Source organism: Colletes gigas, unplaced genomic scaffold (genome assembly GCF_013123115.1).
Source record: "Colletes gigas isolate AHSC1104 unplaced genomic scaffold, ASM1312311v1 Colletes_gigas_Sc00024, whole genome shotgun sequence".
Lineage (NCBI taxonomy): Eukaryota > Metazoa > Arthropoda > Insecta > Hymenoptera > Colletidae > Colletes > Colletes gigas.
In genome coordinates, this window is record NW_025106653.1 from 3,528,484 (window position 1) to 3,542,328 (window position 13,845).

The 13,845-nt window shown below is 39.1% G+C and overlaps 1 protein-coding gene across 2 annotated transcripts in view; it reads right to left on the reverse strand.

The window, feature by feature from the left end:
* Positions 1 to 13,845, reverse strand: part of LOC122401390 (thyroid receptor-interacting protein 11-like) — a 74,500-nt gene that overhangs the window by 48,469 nt on the left and 12,186 nt on the right. The window contains exon 1 of one of the 2 annotated variants that reach the window (XM_043403480.1): positions 4,821 to 5,056. The exons of the other annotated variant lie outside the window; for it this stretch is intronic. The gene's annotated coding sequence lies outside the window, so the exon portion shown is untranslated. Of the gene's footprint in view, positions 1 to 4,820; positions 5,057 to 13,845 lie in introns of those variants that run through there. 2 annotated transcript variants of the gene reach the window in all.

The following is a 13,845-nucleotide window of genomic DNA, read 5'->3' on the forward strand; positions in this document are numbered from 1 at the left end:
AATTACAATGATTTTTTGTCAATAGACATATCTCCGATTTCCTACGCATTTGCGTGAAAAAAATTCAGAAAGGTGGACAAATTATTCAACGGAGTTAAAAAATTTCAAATCGTTCTGGGAAAATTATTTTCGATTACGGGGGTCAATTACAATCATTTTTAGTGAACATACACACTTGAACAGCCTGTATATGTTGTTAGAGCTTTCAAAATCTTTTGTAATTTTTATTTTAATTTATTTTTTTGTATTCTTTGTTTTAAAGTTATTCTTCTTGTGTATCTCTATGTAATTTTAAAACACTTGACGTGGTTCTTCCGATCATTCTTCAAAAATTATCTTATATTAGGGCTCGAGTTCTTGGATTTAGTTTTACAATGCAAAGTAATAGTTTTTAGGTGTTGAAATCCTATAAAGCATATAAGAAAAATTCTTCAAACTATTAACGAAAGAATTATTAAAAATAAAAAATCAGATCATGCCTTCGTATCGTCATTAATAATAAATATGGTCCATATTAATAGCCATGAGAGCATATATTCGATATAATAATTAAAATATAATTAACGAATCACCTGATCCGCTCCCATCGTACGTAAATAATTGTTTGTAATGTAAAAGATTATGTTTAATTTCGAGTAACATTATATTCATGACTGTAAACACGAATTACTACAACTGTGTTGCTCCTATTAAAATTTACCATAATTATTTGCTGTTCGCGTATTCTCCCTTCTTGTTGTTCAATTTGTGAAGAAACAAATGTAAAATACGATATTTATATAGCATAAAGAAACTGTCAAGATCTATTCGTAGCCTATAAAAACGTAAATTTAACAAAACGTTGGGTGATTCTTAATCTGTTTTTTAGACGGACCTTTTTCAACACTCTAACGAAGCTTATTTCTATGCAATATTCTTCAGAACAATGTTCTTAAATGCTACTTAGACGAATATTTCTCAATATTGAAACTACTGATTTGCTCAGATATAATGCACCAATTTAGTATCAATTCTAGTTTTGGTTCTAAGATTAACGGATTTATCCTGTCAAGACCTATTCGTAGCCTATAAAAACGTAAATTTAACAGAACGTTGGGTGGTTCTTAATCTGTTTTTTTTCAACAGTCTAACAAAGCTTATGAATCTTTTTATGCAATATTCTTAAGAACAATGTTCCTAAATGCTACTTAGACGAACATTTCTCAATATTGAAACTCCTGATTTGCTCAGATACAATGCACCAATTTAGTATCAATTCTAGTTTTGGTTCTACCACTATTAATGGTACGACAAAAATGTATTGGACTTTTGTGTTCCTCTCGTCGAGAAATTAAAAAAAAAAACTAATTCGATCCAACAACTTCGAAATTTCAAACTTTGAACTCATTTTTTTCAAAAATGGCCATAAACGTCCAGTATTTTACAGATTACATTTGGACATCAGCCCCTACAATTCTGCCAAATTTGGTTCAAATCCCATGTTGACAGGTCGTGACCTCCCCTTGTACGATTAACACGAGTTTATCCTAATCTACGCCCGTATTTTTGTGGATCTACGGTCAATTTTAACGTCATCGAGGTAAAAACTAATACAATATAGCTCGTGTACCAATCATGGCCAAGTATAATAAATATTCACTGCATAGAACGAAGTTTTCGCCAAGGGACAAAACGAGCCTCTCGCCTACTGCATAAATCACCAGCTCGTCCTTCTTCCGAGGGTGAACGTACTCGAAAACGACGCGGTTCCGTCGTCGCGCGGACGCGTGCGCTCGAATCTTTCTGTTTTTCCCGGGCAAACGTTTCGCGTTTCGAAACGCGTTTACGGAAAATCATTTCGCGGGGCTGTGTGTACACTGGGAATGTTAATCCCGTTCGTAATGTTTGCCCTGTGCAGCGTTGTGTGCGCGCCAGGTCTCCGCGCGGAGATTGCGTAGAGCCGTTCTCGTCGAGGATCGTCGTTTAACGCGACAAATGGCCCGCGAATCGTCTGCGAGAGCGATTTCCAGAACGTCCAACGCCGCGAGCCCGACAATGAGTCCCGTGAAAAACGTCTCTGCTGGGGACAGCAGACAATTTGCATTCGTGTAAATAACTTCGTCGCTCCGCAGCGTGTCCTTTCAGGCCACGGTTCTCGTTCCACGAACGACTCTTTTTATTCTCCACAAATTCCAACGACCGCGTTCCCGGCTCGAAATCGCCTTTAAAAACGCTCGATTCGACCATAAAAACTTCAAATTCGCCGCGACAGTTTAAACCGAACCGGGGAACTCGAGGAGTCGCGATTAGCCCCGGCGACCATTTTGTATCGGGCCGGTCTTCGTAAGTCTTCGCGTATTTATATTCGACCGAGTCGATTGTTTCGTGTGAAAATTAATATCGATGCGCGCAGAGGTGGGTCGATTCACTTTTAGAAACTTGTTCACTGTCAACTTTGGTGCATCTAGGTTGTTATTTAAGACACTGACTCGATCGTTGGCACGTTCTCTATTTTTAGTAAACTGTGCACTTCAATTTATAAACACTTTTGTTTTCACTTTACGAACGAATGTTAAAAGTTATCGTTTCGTGTTCTTGTTCTTTAATAATTTAAATAGAAAAAGAATCAGAGATTATAATCCATGAAGTGTTGTATCTTCTCGTATCGTAATAATTGGGGCATTCATACGTAATACGAATTTTCCGTGTGTTTATTTTCGAGTGAAAAATATCAAGCATTCCATTGGCGGAGGACCGTGCATAATGGACGTCGAGTGCTACGAACTAATGTTAAGGGCACGTTCTCTATTTTTAGTAAACTGTGCACTTTAATTTATAAACACTTTTGTTTTCACTTTATGGACGAATGTTAAAAGAATTATTATTGTTTCTTGTTCTTGTTCTATAATAATTTAAATAGGAAAAGAATCAGAGATTATAATCCATGAAGTGTTGTATCTTCTCGTATCGTAATAATTGGGGCATTCATACGTAATACGAATTTTCCGTGTGTTTATTTTCGAGTGAAAAATATCAAGCATTCCATTGGCGGAGGACCGTGCATAATGGACGTCGAGTGCTACGAACTAATGTTAAGGGCACATTCTCTATTTTCAGTAAACTGTGCACTTTAATTTATAAACACTTTTGTTTTCACTTTATGGACGAATGTTAAAAGAATTATTATTGTTTCTTGTTCTTGTTCTATAATAATTTAAATAGGAAGAGAATCAGAGATTATAATCCATGAAGTGTTGTATCTTCTCGTATCGTAATAATTGGGGCATTCATACGTAATACGAATTTTCCGTGTGTTTATTTTCGAGTGAAAAATATTGAGCAATCCATTGGTGGAGGATAGTGCATAATGGACGTCGAGTGCTACGAACTAATAGGGCCGCGTATGCTTACGTCGGGGGCAAAAGTTCGCGCAATTAAGTGAGCAAAGACTCGGGAAATGGCCTGATACAATATTTTCCAATTTAAATGGCGTTACGCTAAATAATGCCCCGCCGGGAACTTGTTGCGCTCCCCCCGGTGGGCTGCGACGAAGTTTCCTATGCAGTTAATTTATATTATCGGGATAACTTAGTTTCGAACAGCGGAGGAATAATTATTAACATCGCGGCGCGTTCGGCTGCGTCTAAATGTCCCTCGAGTCTCAAATTGGAGAATTTATTATCGCTCCGGCCGTAGCACGGAACATTGTCCCCGAGACGTTGCTCGAAGAAAAGCAATATTCTGCCCTCTGTATCGCGCTCCCTATCAAAACGACATTGTAATTCGAAGCTCGTTGAACATTACAAATATTACACGACCGCGATAATCGACGTGTTTCGGTTCGTTCCGTAATAGGCGCAAACAGTATCGCCTATCGGATATCTCTGTTTCCTACGTGCGTGCACGTTCGATGGCGCTCTGAATCCACGCATTAGTTGCAAATCCGCCGTCAAATAGACGCGTCACGACTCGAAATCTCTTTCGTCCAACGATCGTATCAAAATTCATCGATGCCCTTCCGAAGCGGGAATTGGATTCAAACTGATAGAGGAATCTAGAAACTAGAGGCCATCTTACAGGTATCAAAAACTAGATGACTGTATTGGTCGATCGAGTAATCGTACTTACATGCTTCGAGGAAGGATCGCGTCGTAATTTTATTCGAAAAGGGACTCGAGAATCAAGAAATTAGTGGCCATCTTTATAGATATTAAAACACTATATGATTCTGCTCGTCGATCGCGTTATAATTTGAATCTGATGTATTCTATTCAAACGATCCGAAAAGAAACGGCCATTTAGATGATTCTCTCGAGCAATCGAACGATCATTTGACTCCAACGCACTCTCTAAAGCGGGAATTTGATTCAAACAATCGGAAAAGGGACTCGAAACTCAAGAAAGTAGTGGCCATCTTTATAGATATTAAAACACTATGTGATTCTGCTCGTCGATCGCGTTATAATTTGATTCCGATGTATTTTATTCAAACAATCCGAAAAGAAACGACCATCTTTGTAGATATTACAAACTAGAGATCATAATTTGACTATAACGCACTCTCTAAAGCGGGAATTCGATTCAAACAATCGGAAAAGGGACTCGAGAATCAAGAAAGTAGTGGCTATCTTTATAGATATTAAAACACTATGTGATTGTCCTCGTCGATCATAATTTGATTCTGATGTATTTTATTCAAACGATCCGAAAAGAAACGGCCATCTTTGTAGATATTAAAAACTAGATGATTCTCTCCAGCAATCGTACGCACTCTCTAAAGCGGGAATTTGATTCAAACAATCGAAAAAGCACACGGATAGCGTAAAAGTGAATTCTCTTACTTGTGCTCGCGATATTTGGTTCCCATCGGTCGGTGCAGATTCCTCCGTGAGGATCCTCGTCAGGGAAAACACAAGAAACCTTAGAGAACACCCTACGGTGGTTGCGCCCAGAAGGAACAGGCGGTCGTTCGCGTGCTGGACGCCCGGGGGCCACGTTCACCGTCCGACCGTCGAGAAGCGACTGTGCGTTCGCGGCAACTCCACCTCCTACCACCTAGCGAACCCTCCCCCGAGGAGAGGAAGGCACACGCACGCACCGAGGGACCACGTTCTACCGCTGCCACACAAACCGCTCGCACACCGGTCGAACGAACGCAGGTATCAAAGATACGTATGCACGTTGCTCCGCGTAGATATTCTATAAGTAGGTAGATTTCCTGCCCGTGCGTGTGCCGTTCGCGTTCGTGTGGGGACTCGGTGGCACGGACACCGGCCGGAGGAGCGGTGTGCGCGACAGGCGGTCGTGTGTAAACGAAAACCGCGCGACGGGTAAGAAAGAGAGGAACGCAGTGTACAAAATGCACGGTCCCACACACGTGCGCGCGCTGGCAAACTTTGGAGCGCTCGCCACATTCGGGTAACTCCGTTTTTCGAACGATGGATGCGCGTGCACGGACACACACGAGTCAATGCATTCAGGAGAGGATATTTGGCCGCGAGTACGATGCTCTATCGGCTGGGTTACCGATGACAAACGCAAGTGCATCCCGAGTAATGGTCGACGGGTACGGGAGGGCCCCCGAGAACCGTCGCGAGCCTCTGTGCACGACGATCGCGGTGACTCGCGTACGCAATAACCCGTGGAATGGCACGTCCCGTTCGGCTTGTAACGTATGAAATATCCCTCAAAGGATCCCTAAGCTCTCCTATGAAACTCTAATAGCAGCCACGGTTGGATATTTATTAAAATAGAATGGGAGATTCGTTGGCCAACAAACTGCAACCGACTTGTATTTGTTCTCAATCGGGGGTGTTTGATCCTAACGGGTCACAGTTCTCGAGTTTGCTGCAGATAACAGAAAACTAAAATATCTCTCGAAAGATTCCTAAGCTCTCCTATGAAACTCTAATAGCAGCCACGGTTGGATATTTATTAATAGACTGCGGATATTTATGCATTTATGGGAAATTTTAATCCTCAAAAAACTACAGAATGCATTTAATATGCAAAAATATAAGAAATACTTAAAGTAAGATACGAATTATTATATTTAGGGGTTGAGACAGCCCTCTGCGAAGCTTCCGTTTTATTAATTCTATTAATAAAAATGTGAATTTGCATAAAGATCCGCAGTCTATTTATTAGAATAGAATGGGAGATTCGTTGACCAACAAACTGCAACCGATTTGTACTTCTCGATTGGGGATGTTTGATTTTCAAACATTACCCGATGCAATTCGAGATTGCACCAAGATCCTAACGGGTCACAATTGTCGAGTTTGCTGCAAATAATGGAAAACTAAAATATCTCTAATAGCAGCTACGGTTGGATATTTATTAAAATAGAATGGGAGATTCGTTGGCCAACAAACTGCAACCGACTTGTATTTGTTCTCAATCGGGGGTGTTTGATCCTAACGGGTCACAGTTCTCGAGTTTGCTGCAGATAACAGAAAACTAAAATATCTCTCGAAAGATTCCTAAGCTCTCCTATGAAACTCTAATAGCAGCCACGGTTGGATATTTATTAACAGACTGCGGATATTTATGCATTTATGGGAAATTTTAATCCTCAAAAAACTACAGAATGCATTTAATATGCAAAAATATAAGAAATACTTAAAGTAAGATACGAATTATTATATTTAGGGGTTGAGACAGCCCTCTGCGAAGCTTCCGTTTTATTAATTCTATTAATAAAAATGTGAATTTGCATAAAGATCCGCAGTCTATTTATTAGAATAGAATGGGAGATTCGTTGACCAACAAACTGCAACCGATTTGTACTTCTCGATTGGGGATGTTTGATTTTCAAACATTACCCGATGCAATTCGAGATTGCACCAAGATCCTAACGGGTCACAATTGTCGAGTTTGCTGCAAATAATGGAAAACTAAAATATCTCTAATAGCAGCTACGGTTGGATATTTATTAAAATAGAATGGGAGATTCGTTGGCCAACAAACTGCAACCGACTTGTATTTGTTCTCAATCGGGGGTGTTTGATCCTAACGGGTCACAGTTCTCGAGTTTGCTGCAGATAACAGAAAACTAAAATATCTCTCGAAAGATTCCTAAGCTCTCCTATGAAACTCTAACAGCAGCCACGGCTGGATATTTATTAAAATAGAATGTGAGATTCGTTGGCCAACAAACTGCAACCGATTTGTACGTCTCGATTGGGGATGTTTGATTTTCAAACATTACCCGCTGCAATTACAGATTGCACCAAGATCCTAGATCCCAACAGGTCACAATTGTCGAGTTTGCTGCAAATAATGGAAAACTAAAATATCTCCAATAGCAGCTACGGTTGGATATTTATTAACCCTTTGCACTCCTGTGTGGAGCGTGACTCGACATCAGTTCTTATGTCAGGTGCTCCTTTGTCGAGTCCCGCTCGCCTTTTTTTCAAGTTCAAACCAATAGAATTCAATTTCATTTTCGTAAATTTCGAAAGAAAGCACAAGGTTTGTGCAGTTTGCTCAATCAGAGAAATACCTGAAGGAATAAGGGAAATCAATCTTTGTTTTGCGAAACAAGTTTCAAGAGATATCATACACTTGTAAATGACAAAATACATCAGTGTAATTTAAGCAGATATTTAATTGAATTTGTTTGTTCCTCTATTTGTTTAAATTGCTTTATTTTTTAGTTAACGTAAATTTCAAATAAAACACTTAAAAGCGTTGGGAGCTGTTGGTAACAAAATTGAAATATAATTTGAAGTGCAAAGGGTTAAAATAGAATGGGTGATTCGTTGGCCAACAAACTGTAACCGATTTCTACTTCTCAATCGGGGATGTTTGATTATCAAACATTACCCGTTGAAATTCGAGATTGCACCGAGATCTTAACGGATGACGATTGTCGTGTTTGCTGCAAATAGTGGAAAACTAAGAGATTGTTGGTGACTGTAAATCCAGGTAATGTTGGCGTCAGAGACCAGGAAGTCCCGATCCAAAGTTTGAGCGTTCCCCCTGTACGTAAACTGAGTTATACACGGCACGGATCTAACAATTCTGTACACAGAAAGTAACTATCGCGAACTACACATCAGATCGCTTAACGACCAAACTGCTGTGTCACACTTGCTATTCAAATTTCGCGCCAAACTGACTCCGGTGACCATCATAATCGCACTAGAATTGATACCGGTGACGATACATGCATTTCAGGTCGAGGATAAGAATATTATAATTATTACTGGGCTATCGACTTTTTGAATATTTCTATCCTTCCACACAAATTGTCGTGGCCTTGCTCCCTTCTACTGTAATTTCTGATGCTGTCATACGCCTGTTTTGTTCGCTAATGGTTCTCGAACCGTTCTATTCTTTACTGCTACGAGCGTCTTTGTTCACGATAATCACTGTGCATTCAATTATAATCACAAAGCTTCCTTGAAACAAAAAACTCCTGATTTACGCGGCCCAAGTTCATCACCCGATATAATTGCGCGAATCGAAAGTAGCAGGACTCGGAATCGAAAATTTCCGGAGCGGTACAGATTCGTTTCGAGCGACGTCTCTCGAGCAAAACACGCCGTTCGGACGAGGAACACCACAGACACGGTCATGAATAATGTAATTAGGCTAGCTGCTGCCTTTTCCGTTGGGACACGTTTCCGTACGAATGTACAACGCGTCGCTGTTAACGACAGGACATTTTTATCGGCCCCCATGCGAACGCGCGCTGCGGGCGCAGCTGAAGGAAACCAGAGTGGAAAAAGCACATTACCGGTGACATTATGGTAATCGCAGGATCGCCCCCCTTCATGGCTCTTCTCTGACCCGTCTTCCTATTTTTTCGCGGGCCACCTACGAGGAACCGTTTCGACGGAAGGAGGCTGTGTTCCACGAGTGGACCGGAAACGGACCTGGCGCCCCATTCGCAACAAACGGTATTCGACGATGTCGACGTACGATCCTGTGATTTTTGTGCCTAGACGGTTCTCGTCAAACGTTTGTCCGCGTTGATTGCGAGCAGAGAACAGAGAGATTTCAATCAATTAGTGTCTGGTGAATTTAGGATGAAAATAAGGATCCACCGGCTGGAATGTTTCCGGTGATTAATATTTACGGAAGAAATAGTCCTCTGTTCTTGGACGTGTCAAAATTTACTTTGATTTATCAAGTTTTTGCGGATTTTAAAATTGCATAAAACGGACGGAAAATGGATTTTGGGGCTGTTCGAAGAACACCTGCTATTTTTTAGTTAGCTCGGTAATATAGCGTAGTGGTTACTGTTGAAGCACAAAGGGGGACGCATCGAACATTTTCTTTAACCCCTTAACGAGCACACTCGAATTAACTCGAGCAGACAACAGTGGCAGATACGTGCACACTCGAATTACCTCGAGCAGCGTCGTATTTTACGTTGCCATAATGCATACGCGGAGGCATTGAATCTGTCCTAAGGCGTCGAGTCTTCCGGTTGGCGGAACGACATTGGCGACTCCTAATTGGTAGAATGTGACTTTTCCGCTGTCGTTCCAGCGCCAAACGAAATATTATCGTAGTTTCGCGTTATATTTTTAGAAAAATTTATATCTTCGTATCATAGATTTGTTCACTGTTGTCCCTTTCTCCTCATCAAACACAAAGAGGGTTGCACCAATCGCAAATGAAAACTGTTTAGGTCGTTATAGCGTCTAAAACTTTAGACTTAATAGGCGCTATTAGAAGCAATTAACAATTTGTATCCTCGTTCTCTCATTAGTCGATTCGAGAAATGCAACTTTCTCACATTTCACTTCACAAATATTCCAAGGACAATTACGAAAATATATTTAAAAATTTTTGCTCTAAAACGTGTATCTTCGATACTGGTTTACTTTATATTATATTAGGCATTTAAAAGATCAGTTTTGAGATAGAATGTGTTACGGAGAATGAAGTACTATCGTTGAGGTTTCTAGCTGCAGGTTATGGAAAGACAACGCGAAAATGACCGAGAAGATGCTAACGAAACGGTTTAACGAGACAGTGCAGAGGTAGGTTTAACAATACCGAATTGAAATAATATTTATGTACTGACCTTTCGGCAAAATTGTCAGACGATCAGTGTGACAGCAGACACGTACGCAGAGTGGACGTCCGATCGACCTACATTTATAGCCATTCGCGGAGGGTAGTCATAGTCACTATCACCCCTGGCTACTAAGCACCCCCGATACTCAGCCTATCGTATTTCGATGCGTTATCGTCGAAAACGAAAGATTAATAATTACACGCGCCGGTTAAATCAAATCGATGGGTTCCGTGCGACGACAAAAGTTTCTACGAATAAATTACCATCGATCAAAGACAGTTTGTTGTTAATTTCTGAACAACGCGCGACGATTCTACATTTTCAGGAGCGCATAACTTTATCCGCGGAACAATCCATCGGCTCTAGCAATAAAAATTTATGGAAATTACTTTCGGCAAAGCAACCGGAAAAAACAAAATTTTTATAATTAGAAATTATCGATGACAACACGTTGAATAACGCATGTATGTTTTTTAAATTGCGATCTCATAATGTATGATATAAGGCAAAAATAGACTTTTAAAAAAAAACTTAGGTCTAAAACTATTTTTAGTTTTATTAATGATAATCAAATTCACTTTCGCCAAAGCAGGTGGGGGCGCTATCTACGACACGAAACTAAATCTTTCATGGGGACTTACTAAATCAATAATTCTGTTTTCCGTTCGAACATAACTCTTTTTTTCACGACCAGCAGCTCAGTGTTTTATTTTGCAAAAGCATTGTGGGTCGAGGTGGGTCTAAGTGTAAGATTAACTCTTTGGCTGCTAAAGGCGTATAGATACGCTTTCACAAGTCTATCAATATATACCAAAGACGTAAATATACGCCCTCACGTATCCATCAATATATGTACCGTTTATTTTGAAAGTGGTGTAAGTCCATTTTTGAAAAAAAATGAGATATCACGTAATTCATGCTTAATTTAATGTAAATTTTTTATGTATAACTAGTCCGTGTTTAATTTCTTAAAAAATTCCCATGTTTTGTACGATTTAAAATTGGTCGGTAAATGAAATTGCATAATCATCGATTATGAAAGTGGCGCAAGTCCAATTGACAGAGGTAGGTGGCTTAGCAGATGCGAAAAAAGAATTTTCTGTACATACCACAGGATTATTACGATGTAATAACACATTGTAGAAAACATGATAAATTCATTTTACATGAAATGAAACGAGAGAATTTCGTTTCAATAAAAAATCTTCAAAATGCGATTAAAAAACAAATAAGAAAAAACACTAATGGAGAACAGGTAAATTGGTTGCAAATATGTTGGATGAGGTTTCTCAAAAGTGCACCATACACTATTTTATATAAAACATCGATGAAGGACAAAGAATTTAAAACTATAAATTTATTACCTACACATCCTGGAAGACCGCTAAAATTTGATAAAATCGCCCTGGCGCCTTTGTAACAAGATGCCAGGCCTATTACTTATGAAAAATATAAAGACATCAAGCAGCTATTATCTTATATACCTCCGGTGCATCATGCATATTTCGAAACACTGCCACGTGCAGAGCATAAGTAAATACTATCAATATCTTGTAATTTGAACAATGTAATTAGTAGACTACGGATGTTTATGCATTTATGGGAAATTTTAATCCTTAAAAAACTACAGAATGCATTTAATATGCAAAAATATAAGAAATACTTAAAGTAAGATACGAATTATTATATTTAAGGGTTGAGACAATCATTTACAAAGCTCCCATTTTATTAATTCTATTAATAAAAATATGAATTTGCATAAAGATCCGCAGTCTAGTAATTAGCGTTTAAAATTAGAAATACTACTTCTATTTTGTGTCGTGGCATAATTTGTAAACAAAATTGGATCAATATGAAGTATATTTTAAGTGATATTTGACTTTTCAAAATTGAAATTAAACGATTTTTACAATTGTCTAATTTTGAACGTGGTGTAAGTCCATTTGCAGCCCTAAGTATACATCAGTTTAGTAAAATACGCCTAAAACAAATTTATATAACCGAATTACATATTGATAAAACAGTAGAAACATTGCCAGACTTCATATAATTTGCCTAAATTTTTTAATTAACAGATATGTTAATCTTTAATTTTCTCGAAACAAGAGAAAATGGACTTACACCACTTTCAAAATAAACGGTCCATATACGAAAAGCGTAAATTAACGCCCTCTGCATTTTTTTTACTACAACACCTTTTACTGTTTTACCAATTGATTCGATATGGAATTGGATAAAAATTGGATATTTTAATTTATTTGCATTTATTATTTTTTTAAACCGTAAGAATGGTCTCTTAAATCTCCGGGTACTTTTTTGGTTTTAGCGACAGACATGTGACGATCGCGCCATCTATGTTGATGAATTCTTCCTAGGACGCGCCACAGTCAAAGGGTTAAGGAGCCATTCTACCTTGTAGGCACGAAAAATACATGTTTCTTTGTGACTTTTTTTGCGGGCTATTAAAGAGCGATTAACTGCGTGTTTCGTAGATACATTTATTATATATTTAGCTATATTTACGAATTTTTGCAACGCATAATATCTATTGATTACGCTGTTTTAGTTGATCAACAAACAACAGTTTTTAGGAACGGCGCTCGACTGCGTATGTGATATCTTGCGAACAAGTTATCCGAGATCCAAAAACCAACGATATTCTTAATATAGATGAGTGTGGTTATAGCATGAATTAGGATCTTTTCAAAAGAACAAAAAATGGCAAAATGGCAGCTATTTTACGAAAAAATACTGAATATTTTCATATATTCGGCTGCCTTTTTGTTAATAAAAGAAAAGGTATTGCAGATATCGCAATTATCCTAGTTCATGCTATAGGGAGACCAGTTCTAAAGATACTGTATAAATTTCCTGTTGATATCTTGAATAGTTTTTCTGTTATCACATACGCAGTGCCGAAAAATGTAGTTTCGTGGATAACAGCTTTAAAGTTTCCAGTTGTTATACCTGTACGCGGCACAATTCAGTTAGTTTTTCAAATTTCAATTTAATATTTGGTAGATATATTTTCGAGGCTACATACTAAAAGAAAACGCAAAAAAAAAATTCGGTTTTTAAAATCCCACAAGGTAGAAAGGCCCCTTAAATGAGACTGTAGAGTAGCAATTAACGTGCACTTATTGAGTTAATATTTGATCGCGATAAAGCACATTACGGTCAACAAATTAAAACGGTAACCGTATTAACGATCACAGATCGATGTGAAAAGAAAGAAACATTCGAGGCGAAGAGGAATTCGCGAAAAAATTGCGTTGCTCGACGCCTTTTCGAATTTATTCGTAGAATCGCGGTCAGTTTCCAAGTGGCGGGCGATAAGCGTCGCGTTAGGTAATTTTCGATGCATTAGCAGCGATCAGCTTCAAGGACTCGAAATTGAAAACGACGCCACTTAGGCGGTGGCCATCGTCGACGAGGGGATGACTCATTACGACGAATTTTTTTATCTTGCCCGTGTTCGTTTACACGGTCACCGGTGGAAACGGCACCGAGTCCCAGCACCTGATTAGTTATTAAAAGCCGAGGTGTTGGAGGTCACCGACTACATCCGGTGCAGAGCCCCGTGAATAGCACAATGTCTTCTGATCAGCCGTGTCGAAGCGACACATGTTCCGTGCCGCGGCGACACAAGGTGTGTTTTAATTCGAACCAACGCCGAAACGAATTCAGGAATTGCTGCAGAACCTCCGTTATCCAAACCGATACGTTTAGAAAAATACTTTCGTTTACACTACGATGTCGTAACAGGCTTACGTGTAACCTGGTACGGTTCTTCGATCGTCAAAATGTTCGAAGCAGAATCCTTTCGTTTA